The 27624-nt window shown below is 49.9% G+C and overlaps 4 non-coding genes across 4 annotated transcripts; all 4 read left to right on the top strand.

Moving 5' to 3' along the window:
- Window positions 1-666: 666 nt before the first annotated feature.
- On the top strand, window positions 667-740 carry Trnai-aau (transfer RNA isoleucine (anticodon AAU)). Its single transcript has one exon. It is a non-coding gene; the product is annotated as a tRNA-Ile (tRNA).
- Window positions 741-905: 165 nt separating this feature from the next.
- Window positions 906-979, top strand: Trnai-aau (transfer RNA isoleucine (anticodon AAU)). Its single transcript has one exon. It is a non-coding gene; the product is annotated as a tRNA-Ile (tRNA).
- An 18361-nt stretch (window positions 980-19340) lies between these two features.
- Window positions 19341-19414, top strand: Trnai-aau (transfer RNA isoleucine (anticodon AAU)). Its single transcript has one exon. It is a non-coding gene; the product is annotated as a tRNA-Ile (tRNA).
- A 5120-nt stretch (window positions 19415-24534) lies between these two features.
- Window positions 24535-24608, top strand: Trnai-aau (transfer RNA isoleucine (anticodon AAU)). The gene has a single exon. It is a non-coding gene; the product is annotated as a tRNA-Ile (tRNA).
- The last annotated feature ends 3016 nt before the right edge of the window (window positions 24609-27624 follow it).

Raw genomic sequence — 27624 nt, 5'->3', positions numbered from 1 at the left:
CTAATAACGCGAAGGTCGTAGGTTCGATTCTTGCGCAGGCCACGGTGTTTCTTTTTAGGCGTGCTCGAACGCTTTCACTCGTTATTTTCACTTTTTATTTTAGTTTATGCGCAGTCGGTTTTTTTTTGTCTCGCGCAGCCGCCGCCCACGCGCAACAAGAGGGACTCACATTTGTCGTTTCATCATATGTAACAAATCGGAAACTATCGAGCACATCTTCCTGGATTGCCATGACTCCGTTTTCTTGTGGGACGTTTTCAAACGAACTCTGAAAAAAGAACTGCCGATATGCCCTTTCGGTATTCGTTTCTTGCCATGCGCAGACGCAGAGGGAGTGCCGGCTGACATGATAATGCTTTTTTGTATGAACAGTTTGTGGAAAACGCGCATGGATGTCAGGAATGTCCGCGTAGATGCAAGGTCGGCAAGGCAACACCTAATTGAAAATCTCACGTACACCCGGGATGCCCTAAAGCATATGATTGAACCACCAGAGTGGATTCAGGAGCTTGACGTTTTGGTGTCTGTGGTGGCCTCTATGAAGGCCTTTCAAATTAGTACAGTCTAGCCAAGTTATGTAATAATAGTGTGTAGCGCCAAGTGACCTGCTTTGTATTTGTACGGGTATATGTATTGTTGCGAAGAAAGTAATAAAGAAGAAAAAGTGGCCTGCTTGCTCAGTCCGTTAGAGCGTCGTGCTAATAACGCGAAGGTCGTAGGTTCGATCCCTGCGCAGGCCACGGTGTTTCTTTTTTAGGCGTGCTCGAACGCCTTCACTCGTTATTTTCATTTTTTATTTTTGTTTATGCGCAGTCGGTTTTTTATTTGTCTCGCGCAGCCACCACCTACGCGCCACAAGGGCGACTCCCATTTGTCGTTTAACTGCTTCATCTATCTTGTCATGTGGCCTGCTCACTCAGTTGGTTAGAGCGTCGTGCTAATAACGCGAAGGTCGTAGGTTCGATCCCTGCGCAGGCCAGGGTGTTTCTTTTTATGCGCGCTCTAAGGCCTTCAGTCGTTATTTTCTCTTTTCTTTTTCTTTATGCGCAGTCGGTTTTTTATTTTTTGTCTCGCGCAGCCACCACCCACGCGCCACAAGGGCGACTCACATTTGTCGTTTAACTGCTTCATCTATCTTCGTATGTGGCCTGCTAGCTGATCCACTTCCGGCCGCGCTAGCGAACGGACGTGTTTTTTCATGAGCTCCGACGGAGCGGCGATAGCGGCCAAACTCGGCCGCGGTAACAGCATAGAGAAAGGAATTCAACAAGAGGGGACACTCCCATAGGGCCCAGCGGCCGAATTGACTGCAGCGTGCCAAGCGGTCGGTGTCGATCACTTACATCACTTCCGGTTTCGGTTTTGGGCACGCGTATTTTGAACGCAAGCTAGCACGCCGGCAGCGACCCCCCTCCCCCCCCCCCCTCCTTTTATTTATTTTTTTTTTTTGCTCTGCGTGCAGAATCGGTTTATTATTTAGTAAAAATGATTGCGAACGATCTCGTAAAGTCCCATCGAATCTGTGCCACGTGCAATTTCACAAAGTAGACGCAAGACCTTTTGTGCAATGAGGAAATATTGCACAAAAGGTCTTTCCTCGTTTCGCGCTTTTTGTGCGTTCATCCAACGTTGTGACACCAGCAGGTAAGGCAGTGGAGTTCCTGTACGAAGCTCCACCGGACGGCACCAGCTGAAAAAAAAGTAAATTACAAGCATGTTACATTTGCAAGCACGTAACAGCATGTTACAAGCATGAGTCATTTTGGTATTTAGATATAGGAATACTGCGTGTAGAGGCGAAACGTGCGAAACCGGTGAATGGGCGGCATTACAAACACAAGCAATTCGCTTTTACATACATGGCATAGAAAATACCCGACTCATCCCAAACATATATGAAAACATCTGATTTCCAAGCGTTCCCCCCTTTCCGGGCATTATTTCCTGCACTTTGGCACCACAAATACACGGGCGACTTCGCGTTTTCAAAACTTGGCCTCAGGTTATGCGACGGTACGTGACATACACAGAGACGGACGCAACAGGCACTCAAGACAAATGCGTGGGTGCAAAGCCTGTTTTCAGTCCTTTAGAAGACGGAATTTTCGAATTACAAGTGTGATATGTTCCTCGGCGTTATCTTTCGCGCGTTCTGTCGGCGCCAGCAGCACACTCCCATGTTATCGCTCTTGGCAATCTCCCATCGCGTTTTCAACAGGCGTGAGTACCGAAAGAAGGTATATGTTGTTGCGGGGCCACAAAAAACGTCACAAACTTGACCCTCTATAAGATTCATTACACGCCAAACTAACTTTATCACCACGGCCGAGCTGCTTATCGCTAACTGCGTCACAGCGCGCTGTGCGGCCAGCGTGCCTCAAAAGTACCCCAGAAAGTAACGAAATTACTCTTCAGTAAGGTCTGGCGTCAGAGAAAGCGGCACAAACTTCTATTAAGATGCACTACACTGCGCACTACGACCGAGTTGGTTCTCGCTAACTGCGTCACAGCACGCTGCGCGGCCAGTGTGCCTCAACAGAACCAAAATAAGTTACAATAATCCCCTAGGAAGCTTCGGAAACATGTCCCAGCACGATTCATTAACTCAAATTAACTGCGCCAGGACGGCCGAGCTGTTTTTCGCTAACTGCGTCTTAAGTCTCGGTCCCGTGCCGTAAGCCTAAATGCGTCGTAGGCTGTGAAACCAAATTTCTCACCTTGCCGTAATCCAATAGTGCAGTGGTGTCTTGTCCCAGTGCAAAAGGAACGTAAGCATACGCCGGGAGCCCACGAAACCAGGCTACTTTACAAGAAAAGGGGACAGATGGGTCGCCGCGGGCGAGCGCTCAAACGGGCGCGCGGCCGCACTCGCTGGCTTCGGGGCACTGTCTGGCGGATGACGCATGTATCTGGCGCGTCATTGACCTGTGGCTAGGTAAGGCTAGGAAAATAAGTCGCAAAGCTTAAGTTCATTTATACGCAAAACGTTTTAGTTTTCGCGGCAAAGAATTTAAAAAATAGATCAACGCCTGTTAACTTAAGTTCACTTTCTTTTTTTTCGATGCTCGCGGCAGCTAACGTTCGGTGTCAAAAGTATAGCGTGACGTATGGTGACGTGTTTCCTGTTGCCAGTTTTTGCCGAGTGTCCCCTCTTGTTGAATTTCTTTCTCTATGGTAACAGGTTATCGGCAATGGAAAGCGAGTACCAGGTTGTTCTGCCCAGTTTGCCTACAGGTCGGTTTGTTTTAAATACCGTGTATTTGCACGCGGACGTCAAGGCTCGCCCCTACAGGGTAGAGTACTTCCGTGACGCTCTGGCCTAGTATTCGGTGCTCCCCGAGGTAGTCGCCTTGAGGGCGTGCCGTATGAGCGATGTGTGGGCGGTCAGGAAGTTGGTCAGCATCGGTGAACTGCAAGTTAAAAGCAAGCGCTGTATCGTCATCGAGCCGGCCAACAGGGACATCCGAATGAAGGTGCACTGGTTGCTCCACAGTGTGCCTGACGAGGACGTGCGCCTTGCCTTCATGCCTTTCGGTAAAGTCGCCGACATTGTCAGGAAGCGTTGGCGCGCCGAGGGATTGACTGACAAAGGGTCTACAACGAGGCTTGTGACTCTGAAGCTGAACGCCGGAGTCAAAATTGACCACTTGCCTCACCAGCTAAGTGTGTCCGGTGAGCTCGCCCTCGTTGTTGTACCGGGCAGGGCTCCGCTCTGCCTTCGCTGCCGGGGAACGGGCCATATCCGTCGCGAGTGCCGCATCCCGCGATGTGGTGTTTGTCGGCGCTTCGGTCTCGAAGACGGCCAGTGTGAGCGAACGTACGCCAGCGTGACGGGGCCTGGGGGCAGCGAGGACACCGCCGACCTGCTCATGGACGAGGCAGACTTGGAAGAGGCGACGCCTCAGGCAAACTCCCGTGAAGCACAGCCGTCTACAGCGTCCTCTTGTCCGGAGGGCGAGCGTAACAAGCAGCAAGTCGCCGTAACTTCCAAGGACCAGCACGAGCCCGCCAAAGGTGTTGACTCTGCATCGACTAAACGGGATACGCTACCAGATGTGCAGCCTCCGGTGAGCGTGACTGAATCCATGGAGGAATGCATGGATGTTTCGCGCGACGGAGCTAGCTCGATGGCCGGGAAGCGGGCGCATGAGAGGACGGTGGACAGTGAGCAACAGCGGGACGACGGTGGAGGCGGCGAGTCACCGACAAAAACGCCAGGTGTGAGGCGCTCCCCTTATAGACCGCGACCAAACATTCCCGGCGAACCTCTGCGGGCGGTGAATCCGCCTCCGTAGGAGATGTTTCTTATGGCGAGTAAAGGGGGGGGGGTGGGGGGGGTCAAAAATTGTCAAAAAGTGCAATGTGGATCACTTTTCTTGCGCTGCTCTCCAGACGCGACAGCTTTACGGCCGCGGGCCGGGTTTAGTTTCGCGGTGTCATCCCGTGAGGTAAATATGGCAAAAAGTTTCATCTCTGGTTTGTTCTTCGCAACGGACACTATTCGGAAGGGCAACCTAATTTGCAGTCATGGCCTTGTTAACTGAAGCGACCTTGCGCGTAGCAACCCTGAATGTACAGCGGTGAGCACTGTTAGGGTGAACACGCGAGCGCGTGGCCGACGGCACTGTCAGCGCCCCGTTACGGTCATCACTGGAAACATTGCGCATGCGCATCACGCCTTCCGCGAAATAATTGTTCCACCGCGCGCATGACGTCATGAATGCACTTGTTCGTCGTCTGCTAGCCGCATTTTTGTTTTCTAAGCCCATGCATCCTGCATTTTAAGATTTCTTTAAACATCTGTGCTTGAACAGAACAAGACAAAAAAACTTGTATATCTATGGGGGCGTGTCTATTCGTTCCCTTCAAAGTTGTTGTGCATGCAACGCCGTATATAAAACAACCAAACATCTTTCGCAGCCGTTCATTCTGTCGCCAGATCGTATTATGGCTAGGGTTCCCGATGATGAACGGCGCTCAATTGTCGATCTTTCCCTGAAAGGTTATTCCCAGCGGTATATTGGCGCTTTAGTTAATAGGCCCCTGAAGACTGTGAACAGGATAATTCAAGCCTACAAGTATGAAGGTCGCATTCAGGATGCACCCCGCGCGCCCCGCCCTAAAGCTACCACAGACGATGAAGACGCCCTCATAGTTGCAGCTGCTGTTCGTAACCCTTTCTTGCCAGCCCCAGCAATACGCGAGGACTTGGATTTGGACGTTTCGGACACCACTGTTCGATGTCGCCTGCGTACTGCGGGCCTTCGCAGTCGCGTCGCAGCGCAGAAGCCACTACTAACGGCGGCAAACAAGGACGCACGACGGCAGTTCGCTGAGCTGCACGAAGCATGGACATCAGAAGAGTGGGGTCGCGTCATCTTTTCGGATGAGTCGACGTTTTCGACGCGACAAGACCAAAGATTGCGTGTTTGGAGACTACCAGGCACACGGTGAGGCAAACTTCCTGCTTTGAAAAGCAATTGTTTTAGTTAACGTCACAATGCCACGCAGGAACGACCCGGACAACGTGCAAGGTGTTTCTGCCAGTGGGAGATCGAGTGTGAACGTGTGGGGTGCTGTTTCAAGATATGGTTTAGGGCCCCTGCAACGTATACGTGGACACTTATCGTCGGAACAATACTGCAACATTTTGAACAATGTGCTGTTGCCATATGCGAGCAGTTTATTCCCAGACGGTGATTACCTGTTCCAACAGGACCGGTCACCGATACACACGGCGCGGGCTGTCAAGGAGTTCCAGGAGGAGCAGCACATGCAGCTACTGGAATGGCCTCCGAAAGGAGCGGACCTGAATGTGATAGAAAACGTGTGGGGCCGTCTGAAAGCTTCTTTGGCAAGGAAGCCCCTTTATTCCGCGACTTCGGACCAGTTGTGGGCGCAAGTCAGCAACGAGTGGGAAAGGCTGAAAGCCGATCGGGAATATGTTCGATCACTTTACGACTCGTTACCGTCCAGAATAGCTGCAGTCGTTGCTGTAAGTGGTCACATGACTCGCTATTAGATTTGCTCATGTTTTTATATTTGTTCTCATGGTCTTGTTTAACTTGAATTGCAAAAGTGCAATTTTCTTGAATAAAAAGTTTAATAATTATCCCTCTTACACTCACTTTTTTCCTTCACGCGCCAATCTTCAATCCAGATGGACCTTGAAATGCAGAAGGTATCAGCTCAGCGAACAAAAAATGCGGCTAGCAGACGACGAACAAGCGTATCGATGACGTGATGCGCGCGGTGGAAAGAGTGTTTCGCAAAGCACATGCTGCGAATGTGCAATGTTTCCAACGATGGCTGTTACGCGGCGCTGATAGTGCCGTCGGCCACGCGCTCGCGTGTTCACCCTAACAGTGCTCACCGCTGTACGAGGGCTAAGCGCTAGAAGGCGACAGTGCCAATTAAGCCGCTTACTGCTCGAAAACGATTTGGACTTGGTCGCAGTTCAGGAGACTAAAATAGAGAACCCGGAAGTAGCCGACCGAATGGTGTCCGTTTTTCGTCTTCATTTGAATGTATTTTTGTCATGCTTTTGGCAGTTCTGGTGGTTGTGCCGTTTTCATACGTAACGACTTTTGTAGTTGCGTACAAACGGTTGAGTGATGCCAATCTGGCCGCCTTTTAGTGGTGGATTTTAGTCTTTCGGGTTTGAGTTACCACGTTGTGTGCGCTTATGCACCGAATGTTGAAAGAGATCGCACATTTTTTTTAGAGGTTTCAAACGTACAGTCAACCACAAAAGTTTGCGGACCACGCGAGCGCGTGGCCAAGAGCCTCTTCGCGACACTTCCGCTACGTCACCAGCGATCGACAGCAGCGCTACGTTGAAGACGCATCCCTCCTTAAATCTATGGCCTGTCTATTTTCGCACTGTGCGCAAATATTTTCTACCTATCTCTTTCAACGTGACGCGCTCTTTGTTACCCGGGGCTACTTGCTTGTATTTTGAGAGCAGAATATCAGTACAAGTAATCAGACAGCGTATTCTTCGGCTGTTATCAGTTCTATTTTCGCGTAGCCACGCTGTTTTTTTTTTTTTTTCGTGAGTGCGTGAGTGAGCGGTGAGGCAGCCATGGGACACAGATGCTTAGTCAGTAGGCAGAATTTTTCCGTTCCTCCCCCATCGCTAAGTGACAGTAGCGGCCGGGATTTGATCGCCTGCGCCCAGGTTTTGCTGCGCAAAGCCCGAACCACCGCGCTGCTATAGTGGTTACATTTAGAAAAATAAATAATCAGGTGCGATGACTCTTTTTATAACCCTTTGCGACACGGCGTCCTCGTTTGGGGACTCGAACTTCGGAGGCGCGTCCCACGCCACGTGTTTCTTCAAATGACCTAAAACTCAGTGTGCGCATTCGTGTCCGCTTCCTGATAGGACAACTAGCGGTCAGTTAACTTCATTGTCCTGCGTATTGCTGCAGATGATCACTTTGCTGGAGACACTACCATGTTAGACAATCGTTCGACGTGCCGCGTTCCAAGACCAACGTCAAGAGTATTTTTTTTCTCCGCTCGACACGAATACAACCGAAAAAGCAAGTGTGCATGCGTTTCGGGTCTAATAGTTGATTCTTTTTATGCAAGCATTGAAGCTGACGGATTTCAGAATAATGAGATAGTGAGTTATACGCTAATTAATTTTTTTACTGAAACTCGCACAAAACAGCACATTGCTTCGTCTTCTTTCTTGGAATGTAATAGTGAGCGTCTTGAAATGATGCCATGCGCATTTGACGCATTTGCAGACAGTGCATCATAATTCGTGTCTGAAGGGGATGAATTTATTCACAAGACATTTACAGAAGTGTCATGAAACATAGGTCTCTCAATGATCTAGTAGGAAGTAAAATGTCCGCCGTTTTCTAGCACCTTATTGATGCGTGTGGGCATCGACTCGTACAAAGATTCAGTAATCTCCGGTCGACCGCGCAGGCTTTCCCATTCTTGCGCGATCGCTTGCCACAGCGTATCGGCCGTGCGGCCGCGGTTGGCTCGTGTGGACAGCCGTTTCTTCAACATGCCCCAGACATTTTCTATGGGACTCAAGTCGGCGCCACATGGAGGCCACTCAAGCTGGCAAACAGCATGTTCTTCTAGCAATGACTGGACGATACGTGCTTTATGAATCGGGCTGCGGTCGTGTTGAAAAAAATAGCAGCCGTCGCTGAAGGGACCGTCCAGCGCATACGGAACGAGGTGTCTAGTGATGACGTCGCAGTACCGTGACGCAGTGAAGGGCCCTTCCAGACGCACAAGGGGACCAAGGCCATCTTTGCTGATTGCTCCCCACACGCTCACGGAACACCGTCCACTGGATAGAACACTCTGTGTGTAATTAGGCAGATATCTGCAAGAAATAGCATACAATTGGGTTCCAGCGGCGCGTCTAAAAATGTTGTGATTCCTCTTGCGTATGAACTTTATAATGCTGTTATAGAGTTGCAATAGAAAACGTGCAAACATCATTAGATAGTACTGAAAGACCCACTGGCAGCTTTTAATTAGCTTCAGAGTAAGTAGTACTATGAAACAATCGTTAATGTTTTCAACATAATACCACTACAGAAAAATCTCGTAATGTCCAAAAGCTCATTTTACGTGAAACATGTTGTGATGCAGAATTAGCTTCGTGAATTAACTGCCAATACACTGTAAACACACCTGCAGTTTAGTGGACGCCAAACCCGCTTCCGTTGGTCCCAGCGCGTGGAAAAAGTTGACTCGTCGCTAAAGATGACATCGCCCCATTTCTCTGTTGTCCAATCTTTCATTGCTGTAGCGAACATGAGTCGTTCTTGTAGCTGGCTGTCTGAGAGGCAGGGCTTCTGTGCTGCTACGAAAGACTGTAGGCCAAGCTCACTCAGCCTTCTTCTTACAGTCTCAGACGATACCGTGAGCGAGAGCGCTTCTCCGATATCCTCTGCACTTTGAAAAGGATCAGCCACGATGGCGGCCGTAATCAGGCGGTCCTCTTCCTCAGTCGTGGCCCTTGGACGCCCACTGCGCTCCATATCTGTGAATCTGTCATCGTCGCGGAAAGCTTGAATAATCCTATTCACGGCAGTCCGGCTCCTGTTGGTTCGGTGGCAGATTTCGCGCTGAGGTATTCCCTCTATAAATAAACGCACAATGTGCCTTCTTTCGTCAAGTGGAGCACGCAGCGGCATCTTTCCAAATAGGCAATCACCACGTGGCCTGAAGCAAGTCTACTACGTTTTCAGCGACTGATGCGAAGATGCGCCTATGTGTGAAAGAAAATTTTCTATGCATCCGCTTTTTCTTTATTTTTGATGACAGTGAAACACCTCCCTACCCTTTCTCTCAAGACGCAGAAGCAGCAACACTCATTGGACCAAGATGCTGCCAACCAAAGTGCGCCAGTAAACGTCGCGTAAAAAAATCGTCACAGCGCTTCGTGAAACTTATCTACCCACTGGCACACCAGTCGACAAAGGTTGCTGTGATTGCTCCGATACTGCTATCAAGCCAGATATGTGGCGGTCTTATCGCAGACAGCGCTCTGCGTCAACACAACGAACTAACAATGTCATGCACGGGAATAAAAAATTAACAGGCAGGCGAGTACCAAGAGGGCTCATAACCGGGAGAGCGCCCCTGTCGCCGCTAGGTGGCGTACCGCTAGGTGGCGCGGATAGGCAGTCTGGCACGCGCTCGCGTGGTCCGCAAACTTTTGTGGTTGACTGTACCTAAACTGTGATAAAGTGCTATTACTCCTAGGCGACTTCAACTGTGTTTGTGCAGCTGAATATCGATCTAAAAAGAGCCGTATCCGTGATAAGAGCGCCGAGTTGTTATCGGAGATAGTACATGATCCCGGTTTAGATGACGTGGGCAACGTTTTTTCCAATGGTACTCGTCCAATTTATACCCACTTTCAGCGAGATAGCCATGCAAGGCTGGATAGAATCTGTCTCAGCTGAACTAGTTGCGTTGTGCACCGCGTACGATGTGAAACCGTTTTCTTTTAGCGACCACAGTTTGGTTATTGCCGGGTTTGGCAGAGGGCAGGCGAAAACACGTTTCAATTGGAACCTCTGGAAATTTAATGTGAAGCTCCTGGAGGACGAAAAGTTCGTTATAGATGAACTGGGCAAGCTATGTGCTGCGCAGTGAACAAATCTAGCGGCCGAATGGGAGGAATTTAAGCAAAGAGTTAAAATAGCTGCCATCGAAAGAGGTAGCGTCCTCAAGTATAAGCAGAACCAAAGTGAACGAGAGCTTCGCGATCGGCTTGAATATTTTACTTGCATGGAAAACATCCAGCCTGGTGTTTTTAAGAAGGAAATGAGAGACGTGAAGAGCCAACTGGAGAAAATTGGCGCCGAGAAGTATAAGGCCGCGATAATACGGACAAGAGCGGAAAAATTATGGGTAGTGTTGTGACTTCCGGGTGGAGGACGATAGACGGACTCTTTCAGCAGACGAAGAAGAAACGAAAAGCTTTATACAATATTTACAGATAGTGGGCAATAGCGTACATGTAGCTGTAAGAGCGCATCAGACCGACTGGGTGGCTGGTGGCGACTCTCTGGCTTAACAATGGGCCGGTTCTTCCTTAAATCCCCTTGGCGGCTACTCCTCGTCGACGGGCGGTTGCTGACGTCACTCGCGTCGCATTGTGTCGTCGCATCCCCTTGGCGACTCGTTGACAGGACCCCGAGGGACGGGTGGCGATGATGGCCGGGGCTGCTTGCACGTCGGCAGTACACAGACGGGGCGGTTGCCGAGGTCCCCCCGCGCCGTATTGTGTCGTCGCGTCCCCTTGGCGACTCGTTGACAGGATCCAGACGGGGCGGTTGCTGAGGCACCCGCGTCACATTGTGTCGCCGCGTACCGTTGGCGACTAGTCGACAGGACCCCGAGGGACGGGTGGCGATTACAGGGTTGGCACGTACTATGGCACAACAGCACCCCCGCCGCCAGATAATACATCGAGAAGTCGAGCTGTTCGACGCGGCTCGACGTATGCGATGAGCTGATTGAGTGACGTCCTTGAGGGGCTAAGGGAAATGCTTTGGCGCCATTTCCTCCGCTGCTCTTTCCTTTGCCTGGATCTGAGAAAGCTCACGGAATGACCGAAAATCAACGCCAACCATCTCGGCAAAAGTGAGCGCCCTCCCAATGCTCTCCACAACGCCAGACCAAACTCTATGAAAGCCAACGCTCTAACTCCCTCTGTGCTCTCAACAACACCCACTAGGGTTATTGTACTAAGCACGAGACACGCAACCGAGAAAGAGAACGGGATACAGACCTCTACAAATAGTGATTTCAAAGAAGACACATCCAAAGAGAATAAACAGCTAAAGAATCGATTGCAAAGCGATTCCTAACAGTCATCAGGGCACGCCATGCACAGCTGAGGCGATCGAAGAAAGTTTCTCTTTTGCCCTTTCTAGCTCTGAGCGAACTCTGTGTTACTTGGTCTGCAATGATAGCCCATTCTAGTGGCAGCGGTAGGTTCTCGAACGATCAGGAGGCTCATTTTAATCGGTGACGCTAACATTACGATACCTTTCACACGATATTGTGTCGTAAGGGATTACCAATCAACTTCAATGTGCTAAAATAACTGAATAGACAATAGTATACATGAAAACGTAGAATTAAATCTTTTAACTTCTAAGGTAAGCTCTCGGATAAGCATAGGCTGCAGCCTAAAAGGCTCTGCTAAGTCCATCAGCGTTTGTATGCAGCTTCCTTTTCTTGTAGCGAACAGAGAAATTATGGTGCTGAAGTGACAAGCTCCACCAGAGTAGACGGCCATTTCTTAGTGACATGGTCTGTAACCAGGTCAAAGGGCAATGATCCGTCTCAACAATAAATGGTGACCCCGATACATAACAAGCGAGCTTATCTACAGCCCATACCAGACAAGCGCACTCCTTTTCGGACGTACTATACCGGCGTCCAACTACAAAGTCGGAAGTAAGGGCGTTTACTCAAATATAAAACGGGCCGCTCGTGCCCATCGGCATCCTCCTGGCAAAGTATGGCTCCTATGCCGCGTTCACTCGCATCACATTGTATAATAAAGCCCTTAGAGAAATTAGGGGCCATAAGCACAGGTCTTTCTCCCAGAGCTTGTTTCAGGCTCTCCAAAGCCTTCTCTTTCTTCTCATCCCACGAAATGATCGTTGGCTCTGATTTCCGGAGACAATCTGTCAAAGGGCTAGCGAGATTCGAGTAATCTTTCACGTAGTGCTGATAATACCTCGCCAGTCCCAAAAACGCCCTTACTTCCGACTTTGTAGTTGGATGCCGGTATTCCAAAACGGCAGCAACTTTTAGCTCGGAGGGTCTACGCTGGCCGCGCCCCACGACATGACCCAGGTAGCTCACACTAGCACACCCAAAATGGCACTTCCGCGCTCTGACAGTGAGACCCGCGTCGCGCAGTCGACCTAGGACTGTGCGCAAATGATTAACATGCTCCTCCCAGGTGTTGGAGAAAATCGCCACGTCGTCCAAGTAAGGAAGGGCGAAATCTCCCAACCCGTGCAACACTCGATCCATTAGGCTCGAAAAGCAATAAGGAGCATTCTTTAGGCCGAAGCTCACCATCACAGGACGGAATGTTCCCAAAGGCGAGATGAATGCGGCATATCGAGACGCACGTTCGGTCAGTGGGACTTGCCAATACCCTCGCACTAAATCTAATATGGAGATATACATGTAATTCGCCACCGTCTCGACTCTTTCTTCGATGTTCGGTATTGGATACGCCTGGTCTAGGGTTACCGAATTTAACCGGCGATAATCCACGCAAGGTCTTGGTTCTTTACCTGGAACTTCAACCAGGATAAGTGGGGAAGTGTGGAGAATCACTTTCTCCGGGTACAATGACACCCAGTTCGCACATGCGGCGGATCTCTGCTTCCATGATTTCCTTTTGCCGTGGCGAGACGCGGTACGGCTTGCTGCGGACCGGCTGTTCGCTCGACAACTGAATATCGTGCTCGATTAGAGTTGTTTTCCCTCGTCGGTCGGAAAATACTGGTTCGAAGTCCCGAACAATTTCCCTCAAGTCATCTCGTTGGCTCTCCGAGAGGCGCTGTTCTTCAGCGATTAGCTCCAGCAACTCGTTAGCTGCTGCGTCGCCTCCCTCAGGAAACACAGGAAATCACTCTGTTCCTCTTCCGGCGCATTTAAGGTTAAGTTTACCACTGCCTGACGATGAAAGTACGGTTTCATTAGATTGCTATGATAAATCTTGTTTTGCTTTCTGCCGAGTTTCACCTCGTAGTTCGTGTCGGAAAGCCTCGATACCACTTTAGCAGGCCCTTCCCATTGAACATTTTTTTGTTCTGCTTGCACTGTCTTAGCAACATTACCTCGTTGCCAATGTGGAACGTGCGTTGTCGCGATGACTTATCGTAATAAGTCTTTGGTGAGCTCTGTGCCGCCTTAATATTTTCCTCAACGAGCTCCTTGGTTTTTGACAGCCTTTCCAGCAGGTCTAACACATAACTTACCACACGTGGGTCCCCTTGATAACCCTCCCAAGCGTCTTTCAGCAGGCTCAATGGTGACCTTAGGTTACGCCCGTAAACTAGCTCGGCGGGGCTAAATCCAGTGCTCTCGTGTGGCGCGGACCTTATTGCGAACAGTGCTGCCGGGATGCAAGCCTCCCAGTCTTTGTCGTGCTCAAAACAAAGTGCTCTCAATACCCGCTTAAGCACGGAATGCATCCGCTCAACAGGATTCGACTGGGGATGATAAATAGAGCTATGACTTATCTTTATTCCGCAGCGTTCAAAGAACGTTGTTGTGAAGCAGCTAGTAAACACGCTCCCGTTGTCACTTTGAATCTCCGCCGGGAAGCCAACACGGGCGAATGTTGACAACAGTGCATCAACAATGCACGGGGAGTTCAGCTCTTTAAGTGGGATTGCCTCAGGAAATTTTGTTCCCACACACAGTATGGCCAAATATATCGGCAACCTGAACGGGATTCCAGGAGGGGTCCCACCACATCTATTACAAGCTTCCGGAACGCTTCTGTAAATAATGGGCACCAATTTCATTGGGGCCTTCCACTTGTCGTTGGATTTACTTGCGCTAGCCTAGCCTTTGTCTTTTTGATACCGAGGTGACCCGCCCAAGCATTCCCATGCGCTAACTCTAAAAGCTGTGGTCGGTACATTTCTGGCACGAGTAGTTGGTTGTATGTTCGACCCTTGGAATCCTGACATTTCCGGTACTTGAGACCTGACCTAGTGTAGAACGAGATGTTCTTTCGGGCCACTCCTTCATTTACATTAGCCTGCAGAACAGTTAGCGAAGGGTCACTTTTCTGTGCCGCGATAAGTGTCTCTCGGTCAACCCTACTAAGCTGCTCCCAGCAAAAGGATGCGGGACTAAGCAGTGAACCTTCTACTTCAGCCCTAGGCGCCCCGTTTTCCCGAGACTCGAATGGCTCCTCACCCACTGTCACTGATCCTGTAATTGATCCGTCACAAGTCTGAGTCTTCTGCTTTTCATCAGCCATATCTCCCGGCCCAGGCTGCTGCTGTGAGGACGTTACATTGTCCATTTCCGCGTTTGAAGATGAGCTTTCAAGTTTCTTTGAGAGGGCACGTGACCGCGATCGCGTTAATGCCATGCAAGCGAGACTGGTAGAGAACGACTGGCCCTCCTTTTCTAAAAGCTGCTCCGATTTGTTCGAAAAAAGATATGGAAAGTGTTCGGGTAAACTTGGACTCACGGCTGCCTCCGTTTGCAACCTTCCAAAAACACCATCGAGGGTTACCCTGGCAACTGGCAAGCACGCACTCTGCTCTTCTGCGACTTGTCTGATCCAGGCGCATTCCCCTGTGTAGTCCCCGGGAGAAACACAGGAGGGATGAGTAACATCCATGGTGGCGGCTGAATCGCGAAGTGCCCTGCACATTTTCCCGTGTCCCACGACATCCTGCATATATGGCTCGAGCAGCCTCATATTTTCGTCTGACTGGCTAATGCTGGCGAACGCGATTTGCTCCTTGCAATTTGAGGAAATATCGCCTTCCTTTCCGCAACGGAAGCAGATAATTGGTCTCCGGGCCTCGAACGCGCGCGCTACGTCTGTTTTAGCTTCAGCGGCCCCAGCCGACTGGGCTGTCGCTGCTAGCCCTTCCCTCGCCACCTCAGCCTTAGTCCTTTGCTAAACTCGTCGCTCGTAGATGATTTCTTACTCGGCAACAGTGGGTTGCGAGAGGAAAACCGCTTTAAAGGATAGTCCTTTTTTTCTGGCCTATCTTCCTGAACAGGTTTTCCTTGGAAGTTTCGGCGCGTGTAATATTCCTCCGCGAGCTGCGCTGCCTTCTCTAGGTCTACCTCTGGGAGCCTGTTCTGCAGCCAGAGTCTAACTTCTTCTGGAAGAACTCGGTAAAACTGCTCCAGTGCTATGCATTCAAGCACCTTGTCGTGATTGCCATACACTTCTGCACTTTTGAGCCAATCCTTTAAGTTAGATTTTAACTCATACGCGAACTCAGTGTGCGACTCACTGCCCCCTTTTGCCTGTCTAAACCGCTGTTGAAATGCCTCGGCTGAGAGGTGGTATTTACGAAGAAGCGCGGCTTTTACCTTCTCGTAATTCTCGTAGTCTTCTTTAGGCAAGCGTGCGAGAACCTCCGCAGCCTCTCCTGGGACAACTGAAAGAAGTTTTTGAGACCAAAGGCTTTCGTCCAGCCCTATCTTTTCACACTTACGTAAGAAATTCACGAGAAAAAGTGCGATATCTCCGCCTATCCTGTACGGTAGCATCAGGTCCTGTATTCTCAGTTTAGGCGTATCGTCTCCACCCGAAAGGGAACTTGAACGCGCCGAGCTGATTAGACTTTGCTCTATTTCCGGTTATCTCATTTTAAGAGCATAATCTCGCTCTTCGCGAATTTTTTTCGCCTCTGCCTCGTCGCGAATTTTTTTCGCTTCTGCCTCGTCGCGAACATTTTTCTCGCTTCTCTTCTGAAGAATTTCTCCCCAAACCTCTTCGACTTCCTCCTCAGTTACCTCTTGTGCCCTCATAACTTCAAGAATGGCTTTCTTTCGCTTTGCCGTGGTAACAGAAATGCCCATCTCTTGACAAACGTCAAGAAGGTCCTGTATCCTGAGCTTCTCCATCGTGATCTGACGGCTCGTCTCCGGTTTTGCCTCTAAATTAGTTTGTTTCCGAAGCAAGAAATTTATGCGAGGCTTGAAGCGAACTAAGACAAAACCACTACAACCCTTTCAGAATACTTGAGCAAACGTCCTCAGCATTTACGTGTGTGACAGAGGTCTGGCGATGCGAAAGGCAAACGTCGGGCACTCACCCCTTCAAAGTAGTTGACGCCGGTCGATCTCGTGGCTGCCGTTGAGCGGTGTAGCGGGCGTTTATCCGGCTTCGAATCCCACAGCTTGCCATCCACTGTTGTGACTTCGGGGTGGAGGACGATACACGGACTCTTTCAGCAGACGAAGAAGAAACGAAAAGCTTTATACAATATTTACAGATAGTGGGCAAAAGCGTACATGTAGCTGTAAGAGCGCATCAGACAGACTGGGCGGCTGGTGGCGACTCTCTGGCTTAACAATGGGCCGGTTCTTCCTTAAATCCCCTTGGCGGCTACTCCTCGTCGACGGGCGGTTGCTGACGTCACTCGTGGCGCATTGTGTCGTCGCGTCCCCTTGGCGACTCGTCGACAGGACCCTGAGGGACGGGTGGCGATGATAGCCGGGGCTGCTTGCACGTCGGCAGGACAAAGACGGGGCGGTTGCCGAGGTCCCCCCCCCCCCCCGCGCCGCATTGTGTCGTCGCGTCCCCTAGGCGACTCGTTGACAGGATCCAGACGGGGCGGTTGCTGAGGCACCCTCGTCGCATTGTGTCGCCGCGTCCCGTTGGCGACTAGTCGACAGGACCCCGAGGGACAGTGGCGATGACAGGGTTGGCACGTCCTATGGCACAACAGTAGGCGAAAGACCAACGAAACGAGCGTTGTCTGATGAAAAGAGCGTGCCAGAAAGAAATCAGTCAAATAGCTAGCTAGTGGCAACGATATCACGTCGAATAGGAAGGTGATCATGCGCGTGATAGCTGATCATTTTAATGAGCTGCTTGGGCAACAAAGGAACATTATAGAAGGGTTCCGGGAGAGATTTTTACTGTTTATGCCAAAGCTACACGACGACGTTAAAGCACGTTTGGAACAGCAGATTACCCTACGGGAAGTCGAGGATGCAATCGACGACTTGACGCTGGGCAAAGCGCCCGGGCCCGATGGCCTTGGGGCCGCCTTCTACAAAGCTTTTAAATGTAGCGTTGCTCCCTTGTTGCTTAATGTTTTCGCTGAAGCTTATGACAGCAAGCGAGTTCCGCTGTCTTTCATAAGATCACACGTTGTGCTGATACCCAAAAGTGATGACCCGGAAAAACGTCTCTCTGTGGGTTCTTATCGTCCGATCAGCCTCACTAACGTTGACTATAAAATACTTATGAAGGTATTAGCCAAAAGATTCCAGGGGGTTATTACAAAGCTGGTAGGGCCACATCAGACTTCTGCTATTAAAGGCTGCAGCATAGCGACAAACATACACGTAGCACGAAGTGTGCTTGAATGTTGTGACGCTTTAGGCGAACGCGTGGCAATGATGCAGCTCGACCTGGCAAAAGCTTTTGACCGTGTCTCGCACGAGGTTTTATTCGGCATTTTATAACACTCAAATGTTGGCCATGTAATACTAGAAGGCTTAAGAATGGCGTACACAGACTGCACCACGCGTATTATAGTCAACGGGGACCTTACGGAGAGCGTGAACGTTCGCTCCTCAGTGAGGCAAGGATGCCCTTTGTCACCTTTGCTGTTCGCACTTTACCTCGAACCGCTCTGTTTGGCCATTGACCACAGTGAAGCTATTACGGGATAAAGGCTGCAGACAGCACACCTCAAGATTTTGGCTTACGCAGATGATGTTGCCGTATTCTGCTCGGACAGTGAGAGCATCAAACAAGCCACTAATATCGTTTGTGACTTTTGTGACTGCACCGGTGCCCAAATAAACTGGGATAAGAGTTATGGGTTTTGGCATGGCGACTGGAATTTCATGCCAGAGCATTTCTCTCGGTTATGTTGGTCGACAATTCCAACGCGTTACCTAGGCGTGCCACTTGAATCTTATCGTGAGCCAGAAGCGTTCTCGTCTGACCAGGCGCAATGCGCGAAAGAAAAGTCTACTGCGTGGCCAGGCAGGCAATTGTCTATTTTTTCACGGGCCACTGTCTGCAACATTTTTCTAGTTTCGAAAATCTGGTATGTGATGAATATGTTATGTGCATCCCGAATTAGCATACAAAAACTTCACCATGTTTTTGCTGTTTTTATTTGGGTGTCCACTTGGGAGTGGACAAGCCGAACGAATTTGTTTCGCCCTGTTAAGAAAGGAAGGCTTGGTCTTGTTCATTTGTTTTTGAGACAGGTTGTGTCACGATTTGTGTATTGACGGGATCAAAATAACCAGTTCCTCCGCACTGTCATGCAAATGAGGCAGCGGCGACTACTCCCGGAACTTATAGTGTCGTCACGTGAAATGATTAACGGTTCTGTAACCGGGTACCTACGCGAGGTGGTTCTCCCGTTCGGGTTGCTGAGCGCACGATTTTCTTTAGAGTATTTATTTAATGTTAGGAAGGAAAAACTATATAAGGACCTAGTGAAAAACATGCTCCCAGAGCCCTTATACCGTATCCCACATAGCGGAGGCCCAGGACAGGATGTGCTCAAACGAGTAAAGAAAATGCCTATACAACCATCAGTTAAAACCTTCTTCTTTCAGTTGCACACGAACACACTCGCTGTTAAAACCTGGCTTAAAGATAAAGGCATCTTTGTACCCTGGACTACTGAATTGCTCCTTATGCAAGAAACCAGAAACGATCGAGCACGCATTTCTAGATTGTTGGGACCCAATCTTTCACTGGGATGTACTTCAGCGCACATTAAAGAAACAACTACCCGTTGACCCATATGGCATTCGTTTCTTGCCGGTAGAAGTATCCGAGGATATTCCGTACGACTTAATCATGGTCCTGGGACTCCACGCCTTGTGGAAAACGAGAATGGAATATCGGCATGCTGACAAAAATGTACGCCCTGTTCGCGAACATTTTATTGAAAGTGTTGTGCGTGTGAAAGATGTGTATCGCGCTCTTACACATCCACCAGACTGGATCTCTGTATTTGATGTGTCGGCATGTATGAAAAGATTTTAATCCCGCGGTAGCCAAAGTATGGCTGCCACGTTTTATTCCCTGTAACGTGTTATTTCGGCAATAAAGAAAAAAAAGTGGCCTGCTAGCTAAGTCGGTTAGAGCGTCGTGTTAATAACGCGAAGGTCGTAGGTTCGATCCCTGCGCAGGCCATGGTGTTTCTTTTTATGCGCACTCTAACGCCTTCAGTCGTTATTTTTACTTTTTCTTTATGCGCAGTCGGTTTTCTTGTCTCGCGCAGCCGCCACCCACGCACCACAAGGGCGACTCGCATTTGTCGTTTAACTGCTTCATCTATCTTCTCATGTGGCCTGCTAGCTCAGAGGGATTCTGCTTCCGGCCACCGAGCGTGACGGACGTACGATGACGGGCTCCGTAGGAGCGGCCCAGAGCGGCCGCGGTAACAGGATTTCCACCTCGGACAGGGAGTATCAAGTTGTTTTGCCGAGTTTGCCAACAAGGCGTTTTGTTTTGAACACCGTTTTTTTACATTGTGATATCAGGGCCCGGCCATACCGGGTGGAAGATTTCCGCGATGCACTCGCCCCGTTATCGCTCCTTCCGGAAGTGGTGGCTCTCGGGGCCTACCGTATGAGCCATGTTTGGGCCGTAACCTTCAAGGACGACGAAGTGGTGAAGAAGACCGTCAGCGTTGGTGAGCTGCAGGTCAAAAAGGGCCGATGCCTGGTCATTGACCACGCCAACCAGGATGTGCGCTTGAAAGTGCATTGGCTGCTGCACACCGTTCCCGACGAGGACGTGCGTCTTGCCTTCGCGCCGTTCGGAAAGGTCACGGACGTCACCCGCGAGCGGTGGCGTGTTCATGGCGTGGCTGATAAGAACTCTACTACAAGACTGGTTACGCTGAAGTTGAAGCCGGGCGTAACGCTGGTCGACCTGCCACATCAGGTGAGCGTCGCCGGCGAGCTGGCTCTCGTGGTTCTGCCGGGCAGGGCCCCACTCTGCCTGCGCTGCCGCGGAACGGGCCATATTCGTCGCGACTGCCGCATTCCGCGGTGTGGTGCGTGCCGACGCTTCGGTCACGAAGAGAGTCAGTGTGAGCGGACGTACGCTAGCGTGACCGGACCCGTGAGCAACGACGACAACTCCGCCCTGCTCATGGACGAGGCGGACATGGAAGACACTTCGTCCACGGCTAAGGAAGCAGCTGGCGAAGTGGCAAAGTCGTAGGTACGACTTCATTAACAGAGGCAACACGTCGATGAGGCCGCCGCCTCTGAACAACAAGAGAAAGCAGAGGGCACTGCAGCCATGTCGAACCCTGAGGAAGAGAGCCCACCAGATCCGGGAGCGGCCTCCACCCCCCCCCCCCGCCCCCCTGAGCCTGAAGACATGGACACACATAGCGGACTCGCTACCTTGCAGGCGGGGAAACGCCCACGCGACCAGACCAATAGCCTGGCTACGATACAGGACAGCAGTGGAGGAGACGAGCCACCGCCCAAAACGCCAGGTATGAGGAGACCAACCATGAAGCGGCGGCCGAACATTACGACCGATGCACGGCAGGCGGGTAAACCGCCTCCGTAGTTCTGTACTGTGTATAGCTTGACGCGGGTTGGGGGGTTGGTGAGTGCAATGGCCGTCACCCTGAGCACTATTCTTTTTAGATACGTGTCAGGAACGGGGGCCCAAGTTGCATTTGAGCGTTGTTTTCGAGAGGTCGGGTGTGTTCCCTATTGTGGCATTCGACGCGGTTATCGGCACGTCATTATGTACACTCGTCCAAGGGTACCTGTGATGGGCACCATTCTACCGTGTAGTCATGGCGGCTAACATTGAAGTAGCGCTACGTGTAGCCACGTTAAATGTACGAGGGCTCAGCGCAAGAAGGCGACAATGTCAGCTAAGTCGTCTACTCTTAGATAATGACTTGCATCTTGTGAGAATCCAAGAAACCAAAATAGAGAGCCAAGAGCTAACCGACAGAATGGTGTCCAATTTTCGTACTCACTTCGACGTGTGTGTTTCTCACGCTGTTGGTGGATCAGGTAGTTGCGCTATATTCATTTGAAGAAACTTTGGCATTTGTGTGCAGTCAGTGTTTTCGTGTGAAACTAGGCGCCTTTTAGTGGCTGATTTTTGTTTTTGCGATAAGGATTTCCGTGTCATTTGTGTCTACGCACCGAATATCGAAACAGACCGGCGATCCTTCTTTGAGCGTCTTGAAGCGTACGTAAACTGTCAGAAGGTGGTAATACTGCTGCACGATTTTAACTGTGTATGCACTGCTGACGATCGCGCAAAATGTTCACACGTTCGCGACAAGAGTGCTGAATTGCTAAATGCGGTGGTGCACGATTATGACTTGGAAGATGTCGGTAGTGTCTTCGCCAGCGGTACTCACCCGCAGTTTACCCACTTCCAGCGTGATAGCCACGCTCGGCTAGATAGATTAGATGTGTCAGCCGAATTGGTGTCTTTGTGTAGGGAATATGATGTGCAACCCATAGCATACAGCGATCACTGCTTGGTAACTGCCACCTTTGGGAAAAGACAGATCAAACACACCTTTAACTGGGACCTCTGGAAATTGAACGTGCAGTTGTTGGATGACGATGGTTTCGTTGATGCTGTTGCGATGGAACTAGAAAGCCTGAGTTCAGTCCAACTAGAAAGCTTCGCCATTAAATGGGAAGAATTTAAACAGAAAGTTGAAACTATGGCTATTGAAAGAAGCAGTGTACTTCGGCATAACCTGAAACAGGCAGAAACAAACCGTCGCCAGCAACTGCAATTTTTCATCAGCATGGAAAGTGTCCAGCCTGGTGTGTATACTAAGGAAATAAAGGAAGTAAAAACCGAACTCGGAAGGATAGACTCTGAGAAGTACAAAGCGGCCGTTGTGCGATCAAGGTCTGAGAAGCTGTGGGCGGGAGAAGCGCTAACAAAACGAGCCCTCTCAGACGAGAAAAGGTACGCGTGTCGGAAGGAAATCCGCCAGCTAGCTAAAGGCAATGATATCACGTCCGACCAAAACGACATCAAGCAAGGGATCGCCGATCACTTCAAAGCCTTCTTGAGTCAACCACGTGAACCTAAAGATGGCTACCAGATGGAATTCCTTTCATTGATGCCAAGGATAGATGTAGAAGTTAAAACACGGCTTGAACATCCCATTACCCTGAGTGAGTTAGAGTGCGCAATAGACGAGTTGGCCCCCGGTAAAGTACCTGGGCCTGATGGCTTAGGGGCCACTTTCTATAAAAGTTTTTTAAGTCTGCGCTGGCTCGTGTCCTCGAACTAGTTATTAGCGAAGCGTACGACCGAAAAAGATTGCCCTTGTCTTTCACAACATCGCATATAGTACTAATCCCGAAGAGTGATGATGAAAAGAAACGCTTGTTGCCTGGCTCATATCACCCGATAACTCTAGCCAACGTTGACTATTATATATTCACGAAAGTTTTAGCAAAACGACTGCAAAGTGTCATCAAAACATTGGTAGGGCCGCACCAGACTAGTGGAGGTATAGACCGCAGTATTACAACAAATGTACGCGTGGCTCGAAGTGTGCTAGAGTGTTGCGATGCGATTGGCGATTACGTCGCGATGATGCAGATCGATTTGGCAAAAGCGTTCGACCTCGTCTCGCACAAGGCTCTGCTATGCATACTTGAACATACAAATGTTGGCTGTGTGATAACGGAAGGTCTCACGATGGCTTACAAAGACTGCTCAACGCGAATTCTTCTTAATGGGCAGCTCACCGATAGCTTTCGCGTGCTCTCGTCGGTGCGTCAAGGATGCCCGCTTTCGCCCCTTCTGTTTGCTGCTTATCTCGAGCCACTCTGTTTGCCATTAAAAATAACGAACGCATAGCAGGCTATCGACTACAGGCGGCACATGTTAAAATATTGGCGTATGCAGACGACATCGCGATTTTCCGCACAAATAAAGCGAGCATTAAAGAGGCAACTGCTGTAGTCGAAAAGTTTTGCGATTCAACTGGAGCCCAGGTAAACTGGGATAAAAGTTATGGCTTCTGGCATGGGGAGTTGGGAAGACACGTCGGAGACCTTTTCTCGATTGAATTGGTCAAGGTTATACCTACACACTACCTCGGGGTGCCTCTCGGAAGCTACCGTGAGCCCGAACCGTACTGGTTCGACCAAGTTTCGAGAGCAAAGGAAAAGGCTGACGGTTGGAGAGGCAAGCAGTTGTCAATGTTTTCTAGAGCCATTGTTTGCAACCTTTTTTTAGTTTCCAAGATATGGTATGTTATGAATGTGTTGTGTGCTGCGCCGGTAAGCGTACAAAAAATTCAGCGCATTTTCACCACTTTCATTTGGGCCTCTACCTGGGAGAGGACGAGTCGGACAATTTTTTTTTCCCGGTCAAGAAAGGTGGGCTTGGTCTGGTTCACTTGTTCTTGCGACAAATTGTGTCACGCTTTGTGTTTCTGCTGGATCAAAATGATCTCTTTCTTCGAACACTAATTCAAGTACGGCTGAGTAGATTTCTTCCGGGATTTGTTGTTTCGTCGGCTCAGAACATGCCGGGAACCGTGACTGGATACCTGCGTGAAGTGGTGCAGGCGTATAGGATGTTTAATGTGCGTTTTTGGCAGCAGTATCTGTCCACCGTTACAAAAAAAATTGTACAGAAATCTTGTGGACACGATGCTACTTGTACCTTTGTACCGTTCGCCACACCGTGGAGGCCCCGGACAGGACGTTCTAAAAAGAGTCAAGAAAATGCCAGTACGGCCATCAACTAAGTCTTTCCTTTTCAAATTACATACAAACACACTTCCCGTTAATACCTGGCTTCATAGCAAGGGTATTTTCATCCCCTGGATAACCGACTGCATTTTATGTAAAAAACCAGATACAATAGAACATGTCTTCCTAGATTGCTGGGACCCGATCTTTCACTGGGACATTCTGCAGAGAACGCTGAAGAAACAGTTACCTCTGGACCCGTATGGAATACGCTTCTTGCCAATAGATACCTCAGAGGAAGTACCGTATGACCTCATTATGGTCCTGGGCCTCCACGCGATGTGGAAAACTCGCATGCAATTTGAACATGCAGACATCGTTGTGATACCGGTGCGAGAGCACTTCATTGAGAGTATTGTTTACGTGAGACGCGTACAAAGTACTGCCTGATCCACCACAATGGATGTCTGTACTGGATGAACTGGTGTCACTGAAAAGATTTTAGTGCTGTGCTAGCCAAAGTGTGGCTGGCACGTTTTATCCATTGTAACCCTTCAGTTTGTATGTCGAAGACGACAATAAAAAAAAGGCCTGCTAGCTCAATCGGTTAGTACGTCGTGCTAATAACGCGAAGGTCGTGGGTTCGATCCCTGCGCAGGCCATGGTGTTTCTTTTTATGCGCGCTCTAACGCCTTCAGTCGTTATTTTCTCTTTTGTTTTTCTTTGTGCGCAGTCGGTTTTTTTTTGTCTCGCGCAGCCGCCACCCACGCGCCACAAGGGCGACTCACATTTGTCGTTTAACTGCTTCATCTATCTTCTCATGTGGCCTGCTAGCTCAGTCGGATTCTGCTTCCGGCAGCCGAGCTGAGCGGACGCAGGATGGCAGGCCCTTCAGGGGTGGCTACAGCGGCACGTTTCGGCCGCGGCAACAGGTCTTTTGACGTTGAAAACGATTACGAAGTTGTACTGCCAAACCTGCCGACAGGACGAGTTGTTTTGAATACTGTTTTTTTACATGCGGACGTTCGTTCCCGGCCATATCGAGTGGAAGACTTTCGCGACACGCTGGCCCGCCTGACGCTGCTCCCCGAGGTTGTTGCCTTGGGGGCGTATCGTATGAGCCATGTGTGGGCGGTGACGTTCAAGAATATGGATGCAGTGAAAAGGATCCTGGCACTCGGAGACAATAAGGTCAAAAACTACCGCTGCCTCGTCATCGACCCAGCAAACCAAGACGTGCGGATGAAGGTACATTGGCTGCTTCACAATGTACTTGACGAAGATTTGCGACGTGCGTTTGCAGCGTACGGGCAAGTGACTGAAATCAGCAGAGAGCGTTGGCGGGTACACGGCGTGACCGACAAAGGCTCGACGACCCATCTGATGACCCTCAGGTTGAAGGTGGGCCTTAAAATTGATGACCTACCTCATCAAGTGAACGTAAGCGGCGAGCAAGCCCTTGTTGTTGTGCCGGGAAGAGCGTCTACGCTGCCGAAGAAAGGGGCACACTCGTCGTGACTGCCGTGTGCCGCGTTGCGGGGGCTGCCGGAGGTTCGGCCATGAGGAGCACGACTGCACGCTGTCCTATGCCAGCGTCACCGGGCCCGTGGGTGGTGATGACTCGTCCGAGCTGCTCATGGACGAGCGTAACGCTGCAGACGCAGCAAGTTCGGGCGACGGAGCGCTAGCGACGACAGACCTGGCCAAAGTAAGTGGGCCGAACGCGACAACGGGGCAACAGCCCGCTGACCAGCCGTTGGAGCCACAACCAGGGATTGAAACAGCCTCAGAGAGGCCAGAATCGTCTGAACCTCCCGGCAAGGAACCGGACGCTACCACCGGACAGGACAATATGGACCAGAGCGAGAGCACAGCCGGCGGCCTGGCCGGCAAGCGCCCTTGGGATGAAGGTAGAGACGAGACAAGTACTCCCGATAGCGGCGGTGGTGGGGAACCACCAACGAAGGCAGCAGGGAACAGGCTTCAATCTTTCAAACCGCGGCCGACAATTCCGGCCGGCCCACGGGCAGAGGCCAAGCCACCTCTGCAGTCTACACCACCTGGGTAGGTGAGACTGTTTTCGGAAGGACATTAATGCGTAAGAGGCAAATGTCATTGTTGTATGTGAGCCGCCATGAAAAACACGAGAATGGCTGAGACACCCACATTCACCAATTTAAGTCGAGCGATTTTCGTGCTTTCTGGCGAGCATTTGCGTGAGGTAGAAACCATATGGTAGCCCTGCTCATAACGACATGTCCTATAAATTAGAAACCGCCTTACGCGTAGCAACGCTTAACATTCGAGGGCTGGGGTCTAGGAGGCGACAGTATCAGTTGCGCCGCTTGTTTCTCGACAATGACGTTGATATTGCCGCCGTGCAGGAAACGAAAGTTGAGTCCCAAGAGCAGACAGACCGCATGGTTTCGCCTTTCCGCGACCGCTACAATGTATGTGTCAGCCATTCTCATGGTACATCCGGTTGTTGCTTACTTCTTTTGAAGAATTCAATTGGTATTGCTGTAGAGTGTTTATATAATGATACTTTAGGACGATTAATTGTGTGCGACTTTTCTTTTTCTGGCGCGAGTTGGCGGGTTGCTTGTGTTTATGCGCCAAATAGAGACCAAGAGCACAAAACGTTTTTCGAAAACCTTGAAGTGCACCTTTCGTGTGATAGGACAATTATTTTTCTTGGAGATTTCAACTGTGTTTGCACTCCCGAAGATAGGGCAAGCAAAGTGCCGGTGCGCGATTGTAGTGCCTTGTTTTTGAATGCAATAGTTCACGAACGAGAGTTGGATGACGTAGGATGTGTGCTGTCTCAGAGTACTCAGTACACACATTACCAGCATAACTGTCAGGCGAGGCTTGACAGAGCCTACGTGTCTACAGCATTACTTCCCTTGTGCCGAGACTATGGTGTTATGCATGTTTCTTTCAGCGACCATAGTCTAGTTATGTTTACCATCAATAAAAATTAAAGCAGAGATTCAGTTGGGACCTATGGAAGTTGAACGACAAGCTACTTGATGACGACACGTTTGTAGAGAACGTTAACATTGAATTAGCCAAATTACTCAAGTGTAGCACGGGAAGTTTAATTTATACATGGCAGTGTTTTAAAGAAAAGGTAAAAATTGACGCGATTGAAAGGGCATCTTCTATAAAACATAGCCAAAGGAAAGAAGAAAAGCAGTTGCAGTGTCAGTTATATTTTTACTCTGTCAAGAATTCGTGCCACCGGGCATGCGTAGTAAAGAAATTAAAGACGTTAAACGAAAGTTGGAGACTATAGACGTAGAGAGATGTGAGGGAGCCGTGGTGCGCGCACGCGCCGAGAAGCTTTGGTGTGGCGAGATGACCACGAAACGTGCACTGGCAGACGAAAGGAGCTACGCAACTAAAAACGAAATCAAGGCGATAGAATATCAAAACGTCGTCACAAGCGATAAATCGATGATTGAACATGCGTTTGTGGATCATTATCGCGAATTGTTAGGAAGCATGAAAGAGGGCAGTGGCACATTCAGGGATGAATTCTTAACACTTATGCCGCAACTCGGTGACGATCTAAAAGCAAATTTAGAGGCACCTCTCACTGTCAGAGAAATTGAAACATCGATTGAAAAAAATGACACCTGGAAAGACATCTGGTCCAGATGGCCTAAGCACAGC

The sequence above is a fragment of the Dermacentor silvarum genome, chromosome 1 (genome assembly GCF_013339745.2).
Source record: "Dermacentor silvarum isolate Dsil-2018 chromosome 1, BIME_Dsil_1.4, whole genome shotgun sequence".
Taxonomy (NCBI): domain Eukaryota; kingdom Metazoa; phylum Arthropoda; class Arachnida; order Ixodida; family Ixodidae; genus Dermacentor; species Dermacentor silvarum.
The sequence above is the reverse complement of the archived record's forward strand: the minus strand, read 5'-3'. Positions and strand labels throughout refer to the sequence as shown.